The sequence below is a fragment of the Lithobates pipiens genome, unplaced genomic scaffold (genome assembly GCF_037356315.1).
Source record: "Lithobates pipiens isolate NorthernLeopardFrog02 unplaced genomic scaffold, aLitPip1_a1.2 Scaffold_22, whole genome shotgun sequence".
Taxonomy (NCBI): Eukaryota; Metazoa; Chordata; class Amphibia; order Anura; family Ranidae; genus Lithobates; species Lithobates pipiens.
The window spans coordinates 51,942,576-51,956,353 of NW_027507784.1; positions in this window are offsets into that span (position 1 = coordinate 51,942,576).

Here is a 13,778-nt window from a genome sequence, read left to right on the forward strand (position 1 = left end):
TCTTTTGAGGGGTAGTCTACTGAGTTTATGGTTGTTGACGTGTGTTAGAGTCAGATTTCTACTTCTGTTCAGCTAAGCCAATGATTTAAATTATCATTCCAAGCACTTTTGTGGCCAAACCCATTGCACCATCCTTTTGATGGTGGTGCCAGAGATTTCAAATACATTTTATGGGCCTGACACCTATTGGAAGCACAGGTTAGCTGTCCCAGAAGTGCTTCCCCTTATGCCTAGTACAAACAATAAGAAAATTGGACCGTCAGTTATTTTTATTTTATTTTTTGCATGCTAGTCTCATATCAAAAACCAATAGGTTACTAAAGTTATGAAAATTCTCATATGACAGAATACAACTTTGGAAGTGATGTAGTGTATTGTATTGTAATGTATTCTTTCATTTCTGAGCATACGTGGTCTTGGTCACACATTTAGTTTTTTACAGTTGCCATATTAATTGCATGAAAATCATTTGTTGAGTTATCGAGCGAGAGAAATTTCCGTGCGTGTCCCTTCTGATATTTTCGCATGAACTGTGAAAGACTCTCAAAAGCTGTTTTCTGACAATCAGAATATCGGAGGATTGCTCTGAGAACTGTAGATTTTGTCCCATTTCCTTATTGTGTGTACTGAGCTTTAAAGCTAAACTCCAAGGAAACAGCTAAATACATCTACATACATATAATGAAGTAGTCTTGTCTGTCCTTTTTCTGCCCTCAGTCTATTGATTGGACCATAAACCTGGCGCTAGATGATGTGATTTTATTATGAGAAAATCACTCAATTCTCCCATCAACCCAGTCAGAGTTGATGGGGGAATCCTTCCCGCAGGGCTATTATGTTCTCCCTGCAAGGGGGCACGGGGAGCCATTCCTGCCAGGAGAACACAGTGATTATTGCTATCGACTATAGCCGCTGGAAATAGGAAATAATTGCATATAAAAATCTGAAATGCTGGTTGTGCCCAAGTTGATCAATGGATCGATTCGGGTACAATCAGCCTGCCCATAGAGCCCTTAGAGCAGCAGGTCCCATTGAACAGCAGGAGGCTGATTAGGTCATCTCTTTGCTCTCAGTTTTCTCTTCCAATCAAAAGGTACCCTTGTCAGCAGATTTGCCTGCAGCACACCTGATTGGCTGTCAGTCTTACCCCTTCTTCTCCCAGTGCTGCTCTACATGAGTTTGCAAAAGGGCTGATACCAAGTCAAACTTACACTACTTGCATTAGTTTATATTAAACAAATAAATTGAATAATTAAATAATAACACACTGCATTATTTGTTTCTTCTATATCTACCTGGAGTTCATCCTTAAACTGTAATATCATCACAATGGGAAGGGAACCCAGGAGTATTGCTTACTGACAATCTAATTAAAATACACAGGAATTCCATATCTGCATGAGGACCGTCACACAAATAGGCAATCATACTTCATGAGTGGTATGAGTTCCATGTTTTACAAATCTGTGTGCAGATTTGAGGATCAAAATGTTCATAGCTTGATCATCCTATTTATTTTTTTCCATAAGGATAATCCCAGTTTTGTATCAAATGACTTACCACCATTTACACAATATTAGCACTCGATCCCTACATCAATCCATACCTAATAGTGTTCTCCTTTAAATGACAAATACAACAATTAGGCTGAATCCTAGAAAATAACTTTTAGCAGAGCTTGTCACAAAAAGTTCCCGGTAGTGACTGACAAGTATCTGCATAGCATGGCCTCTCCTGTTATTTTAGCCCTCTGGGCAATAGAAAGTATCGCTGAAGCTTTTCCTGCTATTAATTAGGGGACCTGAGATTTAAATGCGTCTATGAATATGCAATAAGCAAGGTATTTGCATACCAGAGAACAGCACCAGAGGGAATGTACAGAATAGCCGGGTGCCGAATTACAGAATTTTTAGGTAGTTTTAAGAATGTAGAGAATATGCCAAAGCAAGCACACATTTTTGTAGTGACACGAATAACTATTTGTGCCTTCTGCACAGCTAGATTACATTTTTGGTTGGCAAAAGCAAGATAAGCATTGATCAGGAAAGGGTGCTGTGAGCAGCTTTTATCCATTGGGTGGATTGCCCTCTATACTTACAAAGAACAATACCAGTGAATCTGTAGCTGTAGCATTGTATCATATTTAGTAATTATCATGGTAGTTTGTGTTGTTTGAAGATGGGTTGTTCTTGCTGTTACTGATGAGTGTGACCACACTTTTAAAGGAACCCAGAAATGAGGGAATATGCAGGCTGCCATTGCTGACCTTTTTCTGCAAATGCCAGAACACCCATGCTGGTCCAGTAACTTCACTCTTTTAAGTAACTGACTTCAAAAAGTATATAGATTATAGCTTCCCTCTGTCTTAGCCCTTGTACACACGGTCGGAGATTCCGTCAGAATGCGTCCTATCGGACCGTTTTGTCGGATATTCCAACTGTGTGTGGTATGCATCGGACTGTTTACGTCGGAATATCCGTCGGACCAAATTTTCCAACTTGCTGGAAATATTTTCCAACAAACTGCTCCGATCGGCCATACTCCGATCATGTGTAGCCTACTCCGACGGACAAAGTGGCACGCATGCACAGATCAAATTCCTAGACCAAAGCTATTGGCTACTAGCCTGAACGTAGTCCCGTCGTAGCGAAATAACGTCATCACGTTATGTACAATCGGATTTTCCGACAACTTGGTCCGACTGTGTGTATGCAACAGTTTCGGACAAAATCCGTCGGACAAAATCCGTTGGATAAAATCCAACGGATTTAGTTGTCAGAATGTCCGACCGTGTGTACAAGGGCTTAAAGGGGTTGTAAACCCTTACAAACCACTTTTACCTACAGGTAAGCCTAGATTAAGGCTTACCTGTAGGTGCAAGAAATATCTCCTAAACCTACACGGTTTAGGAGATATTTGCAAAAGACAGGCACCAATGTGTACGGCGCATGCACCGTAGACAGCAGCGCGCAGGCACACTGAGCATGCTGCTGCTTCTGGCAATCATGCCATTAGTGGCGGCTCATGCGCGGGAGTGATATCATCGCAGTTCCGGCCATTCACAGTGCCGGAGCCGCAATAACCAGAAGTCACTCCGGGATAGATGGCGGCGTCGGTGGAGGACAACAAGGGTCACTTCGGGGGCTTCTATCTCAGGTAAGTTATTCATAGTGAGCTAGTATGCTATGCATACTAGCTCATTATGCCTTTGCCTTGCAGGGCCTATTTTTATTTATTTTTTTTAGTTTGGCTTTACTTCCTCTTTAAAGGCTCAGTCCACTTTAGGACCATGTTTCATGTTACCCAAATTTATGGTATGGAAACGCAGTCGCATTCTCCAACTCCCAACCGCCAAGCACTTACCTAAATCAGGGGGTGCTCCCCAATAAAACATCCAGTTTATTTTCTTTTTTATCTAGCAGGGGTTTGGTTCGCACACCTGCATTAACCGTCCATAGGGCTCTGTGAATGGGAAGATTACAAGTCTGCCATCACTTATTACTTATACATATTTCTAGATCCTAATCGGCAGACCCATAATAAGTAAAAAAACATGAAACCAGCTCCACGAATATAAAAATGGACAGCAGGCAATTCATGATCACAACTGAGTAATATATTAAAAAGATGGGAGAGTACAACTGAGCTTTAAAGTGACACTAAACAATATCCTTTTTCTTCAAAAATAATCCATACACATCCACTACTTAAAAAGGAGTTTCGGCTCCCCATCAAACAGCTTCTGACTTTTATTATGAGGGCACTTACCTGTCCAGCCATCCAAAACAAAATCCAATGACACAACACAAAAAAACAAAAAGAAAAAGGGAGAAAAAAAAAACTCCTGCAGGGGGTAGGAGCACAATCATCATAATATAGTGATTAACAAATGTAACACATGCACTCTATCTACTTGGACTACATTTCTACATATAGTGGGACCATGGAGAGTGAAGGGGGCAACCCTCTAAGCCCCTGTACACACGGTTGGAGATTTCCACAACCAAATCCGTCGGATTTTGCGCGTCGGATTTTGTCTGTCGGATCTTGTCCGAAACTGTTGCATACACACGGTCGGACAAAGTTGGCGAAAAATCCGATCTTTCAGAACGTGATGACGTATTTTCGTTACGACGGGACTACATTCAGGCTAGTAGCCAATAGCTTTGATGTAGGAATTTGATCTGAGCATGCGTGGCACTTGGTCCGATCAAAATTCTCTACACATGATCGGAGTATGTCCGATCGGCCCAGTTGGTCAGGAAATATTTCCAACATGTTGGAAAATTGGGTCAGACGGATATTCCGACGGAATCAGTCCGATGCATACCACACACAGTCGGATTATCCGACGACATGGTCCGATAGGACACATTCCGACGGATTCTCCGACTGTGTGAACAAGGGCTTACAGGAAGTCAGATCACTGCAGCAAAAAAGGAATTTGGAGATTTGGAGGAGGCTGAGAGCAATTGATGGTACTTGTATAACTGTGTCATTGCAGATGCTGCTACAGCAAGTAGAAGCCATAGGTCTACTTTAGGTTTCATTGATTTTGTTATTTCTTATTGATTCTGCAAATTGTCATTGATACCTCATCTAGTAATGTTCAATCGTTTAGGTGTGTAGTTGTTTTTATGGACAGGAATGGGGGTGCCATTGGATTTTCTTTGCATGGATCAGAAGTTCTCAACCTTGGTTAAGGCTGTAGTTTGTTAATGTGACATTTTTGGGCCGGTTTGTCATTGTTTTGGTATTGGAAGATAAGATTGGTTGTGCATCCCTGTTCAAAATGTGATAGAATGGTATGGGTGGGATGGTAAAGAACAATGACTGGGCAAGACAATAACTTTAGGGTACATGAGAGGTACAACACCTCCAGGTTGATATGCAGTAATCTGTAGTAGCCAATCAAAATATATTAGTCAAAAGATGAAGTATGATTGGTTGTTGCGAGTCTTTGTTTTCCATAATATGACATAAAGGGGTGGATTTACTAAAGGCAAGTAGACTGTGCACTCTGCAAGTGCAGTTGTTCCAGAGTTTGGTAAATGAGTAAAATCTCTGCTGACTTCCATCATCCAATTATGTGCAAACAAAAATGCTTTATTTTTCTTGCACGTGATTGGGTATTCTTTGCAAAGTAAAGCTTCATCTCATTTACTAAGATCGGGAGTCTATTTGCCTTTAGTAAATCAACCCCAAAAAGTTGGCATGGGAAAGTGTGGAGTAACAAAATGATAAAAATAGACAGGTCAACAGTCAAAAGTTTTGGATGTTAGATTTTAGGAACAGCAACTTTATAAATAGTCTAAACAGTCAAGATCAATCGTTTCCACAAAGCAGATTTTCAGCCTTTAATAACCCATCTCCCCAATGTCTGGCATTTATGTCTATATTCATGAAGTATGCTTTAGCACCAAAGGATTCTCTTTGTAAATATGTGAATGTGGTCCTAATATTCATGTTAATCTACATGTTGGTATCTTCATATATTTGTTTTTATCTTCTGGCATTTCCACAGAGAAAATTCATATCTGAGATTATTTCTTTTCTGAACTTAATTTTTTTAAACCAAAAGTTGCTGATAACACACCTGTGAAACAATGAAAAAAGTAGAATGTGTTAACTTTGACATCGGGAAATGCACTCAGGGAGGACTTCTGAAAAAACAGTATCCTGAGGCCTAAAAAAATACACACAAAGGGGTCTATTTATTTGTTCAACGAATGTCACAAGCATTTGTAGAGGCTGCATTAATGTCCCCTTTATTTTCTCTAATACTATGATTTCTCATGATCTGACGCTCCATCTATGGCCAAAATGCAGCATATTTTTCTGAAATACCTCAATAAGAAACTATTCCGCTTTTTGGCTACTAGATATAGCTGGCGATCATAGGAAGTCATAGTATTAGAGGACATACAGGGAATATTTGTGCAGCTTAGACAAACGAATACATTCGTCCAACAAATGAATAGACCCAAAAGCGCGTCAGAGTGATTGGTGGCCACGGAGAAAGTTGGGTGTTAGGGATTTCGTAGAGAACATGGTTTATCGTAGAATATGTATATGCCACAAATGAGAGACTGTATGGGATGAATTGTAAAAGTACTTATGAGCTTGACAAGATGGCTGCTGCTTTGTGGTAATGTAGACTCACCATGTGATTGTCACAAATATTTTTTAGCAGAAGTCCAAGCTGAAAAACTGTTACCCTTACAGTAGGTCTCAATCTGTACTGCAAGGGTTAACTGTTTTGTTTGGGCGGAGGGTTTCAATAAGGTGAAATACTTACCTTACCCCTTTCTTCCATTAGCGTCCCCCCTCCAGCATGAATGGCCCTCTGAAGCTGCTCGGCTTCTCTGCCCAACTGGTCGCAGTGCTCTGATGTCACCATGTACAATGCAGGACCAGGTCCGGCATTGTATGAGAAAATCCCAAGGGTCTGTTTACATCTGCCTACATCCCCTACATCCTTCTGAGGAGAATGCCAGCTGCCGGGGAGCGAATATGTAATTCACTTTTTTTCTCATCCCCTAGAAAAACGAAGTAGTTAGCCTTTGGGGGCCCACTACGAGGGTAACTTTGTCTGCAGCTCAATGTTCACCTTTAAATTGGGTCTAAAGGCGGAAGGTTTTCTACCTTCATGCATTCTGAACATGAAGGTAAAATGCCTTCAGCTCCCTCTTATACTCACCTAAGTCCAATCCCGATCCAGCAACGTGCACAAGAGCAGGAGCTCTCCTGGGTCTCTCCCTCCTCATTGGCTGAGACACAGCAGCGTGATCCATTGGTTCCTGCTGCTGTCAATCACAGACAGGGAGGATGGAGCAGCGTCGAGCTGCACTATGTGGCGTGAGCATGCACAGGTGCTCCCCAGCGCAAACAGCTTGCTATGGGGGCACTCATCAGGGGGGAGGGGCCAGGAGTGCCAGCAGGGGACCTGAGAAGAGGGGGGATCATTGCACAGAGAAGATAAGTAGTAGTATGGAACTTTTACATACGCTTTAACTAATGAACAGAGCATTTCACAGTTCAGTGATTATGTTTTTTGCAGCTTTCTAAATTCAGAGCAGTAAAGAAAGTTGATGCTGGAAGATCGCAGGTCTGAATAAGCAGTTAGTTATATAATAATGGCCAGCACCCATCACTCATTTTGATTGAGTGTTATTAAGGGAATATCTCCACTCAGGGCTAACAGCCAAACATTTATTTGTACTGGCCGCCCCTCTGCTCCATCCTCACCTGAATGCACTCTTAAAAAAAAACGTCCTGATCATAATTAAAAAGCGCATTTAATTTAAAGTGATTGTAAAGTTATTTTTTTTCAAAAACCAAACAAACAAGTTGTACTTGGCCAGGAACCTCCTCTTCTGGAGTCCCCTGTCGGCGCTCCAAGTTCCTTCTTTTCTTTGTGTGCCCCCATTGGAAGTTGCTTCCTATGGGGGTACACCTGTGGGTTTACTCCCGAGAGGGCCTGCATGCATCTATAGACACACACAGCAAAGCTCAGCCCCACCCCTTGCTGTTTGCTCACAGGATTTGACAGCAGCAGAAGCCAATGGCTCCTGCTGCTGTCTCTTTGAGCAGAGAGAGAGGAGAGAGCACTGCTGACTCTAATATTAAAGGATAAGCTCAGCCTTTAGTAACATGTTAAACAATATTTATGGTGTAACATGTTACTAACTGAGCAGCCCCCGCACCCCCCAAGTCCCAGTTTTGACAGTGGGCCAGGGATCTTCTCCCTGCACCCACTGTCACAATTTTAAAAAAATGTGGCCATGCACGGCTCCACCAACTCGGCCAGGTCATTCTGACAGCTATTGCGGCTGAAGGCTTGCAGTTCTCAATGAACTACCAAGGCACTGATGAGCGCTCTTGGTAGTTCATTGATCCTTCCTGTCATTCAGTAACTGCCTGCCCATACTGGGTATAGGAAGACAGCTTACGCTGACAGTCTGCAGAAGCCTGAGATCGCACCCACGATCTGCAGGAGCCTGAGATTGCACCTGTGTTCTGCTGAACAACGGTGCAATGCTTTACAGCTCCAAATAAAAAAATCTATATATGCACTATTTCTTTGTTACCTGCAAAAAGATGTCCATTTATTTATTTTTTTAAAGGTGAACATATCCTTTAAGTCTGACAAACATTTAAGGGGAGGGGGTGGGGGAGCCTCTAGATCCCATTTTCTACTTCAGTCAAGCACCCCAATACTAGGTCTGAAACAAGGGTAAAGTACCTACCTTTGGGTTTGCTGGGATTTGTATTACAAATTGGCACAAATGTTGCACCTACCAAATAAAATCTGTTATAGGGGATTTTCTTCAATTTTCCCTAGTCTCAATAAAGTATTTGAACAAGGAAAGGGTATTTTCAACTTGAATTTATCCAGCTGTTTATACCCCACACAGATCCTCTCTGTCCTCAAATGTGCTACAATTTTTTACGGGACCCAATTCCAGATTTCACCTGCTGGAAGTTTTTGCTATTGTAGCCCATTCTATAAAACATACCTACAAATGCATTATAATAGATGAGGACAGCATTGTTGTTTAACCAGTGAAAACAGCTGGATAAGGTTTCTTCTATATATCTGTTATATGGTAGGTGGGATCCTTCTATTGCAGGCTAAAGCAAATGAGAGATTCTGTTTAAAGCTGGAAGCTTCATTTAAGATATTTTATGTTAATAACAGAAATGCCAGCATGGACTCTGTTAGTATACGCATACTAGTACTTTACAAGAGCACTTTTCACTGTAGACGAAAAGCCACTCACTGCAGACTAAATAGAACTGAAGCACGGGCTGGACTGAGCCCCAAGTGTGAACAGGGAGAAAAACAGGGATTGATGAATATGGTTCTGTTGTGGCTGCTGAATGCATGGCTATAGGATGTTATATGTTTTATTATACAGCTAATACAACAGAGTGGTACTGACAAGTATGTTGCCTCTATTATTTTCAGAGTTCTCTTGGTAGTGCTAGGGATGCTGTCAGGATGTGGACAAGAGAACAATACGACACACAGTACATTTTTCATTCACAGTACAAACTGAATGGTCCCAATATTCAGTCTTTCTCAACCAGGATTCTTCCAAAGGTTGCTAAGAGAGTTCCATGAGCAATCAACATTTTGTGACTTCCAGATAAGTAACCACTAACATGTAAATGGTCCTGTTACCTATCTGTAAAGAAGGCATTGTTCCTATTGACTGCCAAAGATCATTCTTCCCACTGACCACCAACATAAGGAACATTTTTCACTTTGACCACCAGTAAAGGAGGCCCTTCCCCTAATGACCACCGATCCAAGTGGATCCTTCTCCACTGACCACCAATCCAAGTGGATCCTTCTCCACTGTCCTCCCATCCAAGTGGATCCTTCTCCACTGTCCTCCCATCCAAGTGGATCCTTCTCCACTGACCACCAATCCAAGTGGATCCTTCTCCATTGACCATTAATCCAAGTGGATCCTTCTCCACTGTCCTCCCATCCAAGTGGATCCTTATCCACTGACCACCAATCCAAGTGGATCCTTATCCACTGACCACCGATCCAAGTGGATCCTTCTCCACTGACCTCCCATCCAAGTGGATCCTTCTCCACTGACCACCAATCCAAGGGGATCCTTCTCCACTGACCTCCCATCCAAGTGGATCCTTCTCCACTGACCTCCCGTCCAAGTGGATCCTTCTCCACTGACCACCAATCCAAGTGGATCCTTCTCCACTGACTACCAATCCAAGTGGATCCTTCTCCACTGACCTCCCATCCAAGTGGATCCTTCTCCACTGACCTCCCATCCAAGTGGATCCTTCTCCACTGACCTCCCATCCAAGTGGATCCTTCTGCACTGACCACCAATCCAAGCGGATCCTTCTCCACTGGCCAGCAATTTAAAGGAGCACTTTCCCAATGACCATTGATGTAATGGAGTATTTCTTCACTGACCACCTATATAAAGGAACACTACAAATTTTCACTGCCTTTCTTTTTTGGCTATTATTATTGTTATTGTTATTCATTTCATTTCCCTATTTTTACTAAAAATGTTTGTTGAATAGGACAGTCCTAGGTGTCAAATATGCAACATTTCCTATTCTTTTACTATTTCTCATGTCTCAGCTGGCTGTTAAATTAGTGCACCATGAGCTGTAGAAACAGAGATTTTAGGCTGGGGTTTCCCAATACCTGAAAGTTATTTCAAGGGTTCCTCTGTGTTAAATTGGTTGAGAAAGGCTGATTTGTATTAAACTGGATTATGACTATGGGAGAGTGAAAATATTACATGCAGCCTATTAAAGCGGAACTAAACCATCCTATCCTTCACAGACAAGGAAGTTGCCATCTTAGCTTCTGTTTGATCTGCAGTCGCCATGGTGCTGCTCATGTAATCAGTTATGACACCAGCCATTTGATGGCTTGACAGTTCAGTTGAGGGCACAATCAGCTGTGACAGTTATCATTCATGATATGCCTTGAAGGTAACTGTATTGGAAAGCAACTAAACTGATGGGTTTTGTTCCGCTTTAAGTTTCACAAAGCAACTGACAAAACCAGAGAAGCTTTGGAATCTATGTGAAGCTTTTCCACAAAGAAACAACTAAAAGAGAACTGCAGTAAAAGCCATAGCAAGCATTTTGTTAAATCTCTGAATATTCCTACTGCAGGCCATACATGGGTCGAAATTTGAACCAATTTTCTTTTAAAAATTAGAAATTATGTGCATTTTGTGATTCCATTGTGCCACCATTAATTTTAAAATTTGACCAACCAAGCCTTTGTTTTCTTGTGGCTACATAAAATAATTTTCGTGGCCGGGAAGCTTCTTTTCTTTCCTGGGGATTTTCTTTTCTTGAGCTCATGCTCATTTCTTTTTCGATGATATTTCTCGTACGATTATTCCATCATTGATTAGAAAATCGTTTGTTTTTTCAAATTTCCAACGTGCCCAATCACTCAAACTTGATGGCAGCATGAAAATGGGCCATTGCTGTAACCCACTAATGGTGCGAAATCCGAACAGAAATTCTTAGTTAAGATTTTATTAAGAAAATTATTTCGGAATTTGACCCATGGTATATATGGAGTAGCCACCTGTAATATTCGTCCCATCTTGTGCCCATTGAAGCATTCATTAATGTTCCTCCCACTTAGCATATTATTGCTGACAAATACCCTTTAGTCACATAATACCTTGTTGAACCATTAGTGACAATGTGATGAGATATAGTTTGCTGATTATTGATTGGAAGGATCACCATTGAAATCTGTGAGTTTCAAACCAAACTCACGGCGAGTCAGGACTTAGTCTTTGTAAGACCCTGCTGTCAATCAAAGCTCCTATATGAAAAGAGCATATACGGAAAACTTACATTTTCTAACTTGCTTTGCTTCCAGCTGCGAAGAACAGGAAAGCTCAAAAATAACCTAAAGTGTAGGTACAGCCAAAACTTTTTAGTTTAGAATAGAGTAGGGATTAAACTCCTATCTCTTTTGGGGAGATTTTCTGAGGACACACTAAGCCCTTGTACACACGGTCGGAGAATCTGTTGGAATGAGTCTTATCGGACCGTGTCGTCAGATAATCTGACTGTGTGTGGTATGCATCGGACTGATTCCGTCCGAATCTCCGTCCGACCCAATACTCCGATCATGTGTAGAGAATTTTGATCGGACCAAGTGCCACGCATGCTCAGATCAAATTCCTACATTAAAGCTATTGGCTACTAGCCTGAATGTAGTCCCATCGTAACGAAATTACGTCATCACATTCTGAAAGATCGGATTTTTCGCCAACTTGGCCCAACCGTGTGTATGTAACAGTTTCGGACACAATCCGTCGGATTAAATCCGACGGGCAAAATCCGACGGGCAAAATCCGACGGATTTGGTTGGCAAAATCTCCGACCGTGTGTACAGGGGCTTAGAAGTACAGTCCATCTGGAAAGTATTCACAGTGCTTCACTTTTTTCACATTTTTGTTATGTTACAGCTTTATTCCAAAATTGATTAAATCCAATAATTTCTTCAAAATTCTACAAACAATATCCCATAATGTTTGAAATCTTTGCAAATTTATTAAAAATAAAAAATGAAAAAAATCACATGTACATAATTATTCACAGCCGTTGCCATGACACTCAAAATTGTGAATTTTCTTTTCCTGCGCTCATGCTCATTTCTTTTTCCAATATATTTCTTGCGCTATTCTCTCATCATTCGTTAGGAAATCATTTGTTCGGATGCACTCTAAGCCCTTGTACACACGGTCGGACATTCCGACAACAAAATCTGTCAGATTTTGTCCGATGGATTTTGTCTGAAACTGGTGTTGCATACACACGGTCGGACAAAGTTGTCAGAAAATCCGATCGTTCAGAATGTGATGGCGTTCGTTACGATGGGACTACGTTCAGGCTAGTAGCCAATAGCTTTGGTCTAGGAATTTGATCTGAGCATGCGTGGCACTTTGTCCGATCGGAATTCTCTACAAACGATCGGACAAAGCCCGATCAGATCATGTTGTCGGAAAATTTTATATCCAGCACTCAAACTTTATTGATCGGACATTCCGACGGAAAAAGTCCGATGGAGCCCACACAAGGTCGGATTATCCGACAACACGGTCCAATCGGACATTTTCCGTCTGAATTTTCCGGCTAAGAGGACATTTCAATGAAATGAGGGGAAATTCCAACGTAAACGATTGTCACCTGAACAGTTGCCCCCATTAGATTATTAACTTACAACATTTTAGAGTTGTCACCAGAGAAAAAAAGTATTTCATGTCACTTTCGGTCTTTGTGATAGTAGTTAATAGGACAAACAGAGGAGGGAATCTTCCCAGTGGAAATACAGTCAGCCAAAAAAATCTTGATAACGAATGCAACCTGCCCCTGCTTTATCCAAAACAAGAAAGAAAGAAAAAATTACATTACATAAACTTTTAATACATTAAAATTAGGATATTTGTCTTGGGGATATTTTGAATGTGTTTCTTTAAAGTTGAACTATGCTATCTGAGCACCAAAAACCAAAACCCCAATTTATGTTATTTTTACTATTTAAAGCAAACTCCCCCATCCATCCATGTCTCCATGCTTTGTTTTGCTGATAAATCACTTTAAAAAACACCCCCTAGCATTTCTGCTGGTGGCCATCCTGATTCAGGTAGCATTTACTTCCTGAAATACATCTGCCCTTAAGTGGTATTAAACCCACAAGCAAACATTTATTATATTGCACCTCAGCAATTGTTAGATGTGATGGCGGCATTTGTTTTCTTTTTTAAGGCGTTCTTTCTTTTATTTTTTTCATGGTGATCTGGCCAGTAAATCTGTTGTTTTTCAACAAAACAAGCGCTCCTGAAAATGTATCAATTAAGAGTGTTGAGACAAACCATTTACTACTGACAGGGGGGGGGGGGCTTGTAATGATTAACTTATAATAAACTTTATTTATTTATGTAAAACCTTTATTCCCCCCCCCCCCCCCCCAAAAAAAAACACTGTTTGCTGTAACTGCATGCATAACTGTAGTGTGAGCTGGAATTGGGCTTCAATTTGTTAGTGTATCTAAATTTGCTAGTACGTTTAACACTAGTCCGTTCCCACCCAGATTAACAATGCTGCTATCTGCTGTGCCGCTGTGCTCCTTCATCCAGAGTGGGGCACTCTAATATAGGAGGAGTGTTACTGGACAGATCACCAGGTGAAAACAGCCGGGAAAAGGAAAACTGCAGCAGCCACCACATCTAATGATTGGTGCA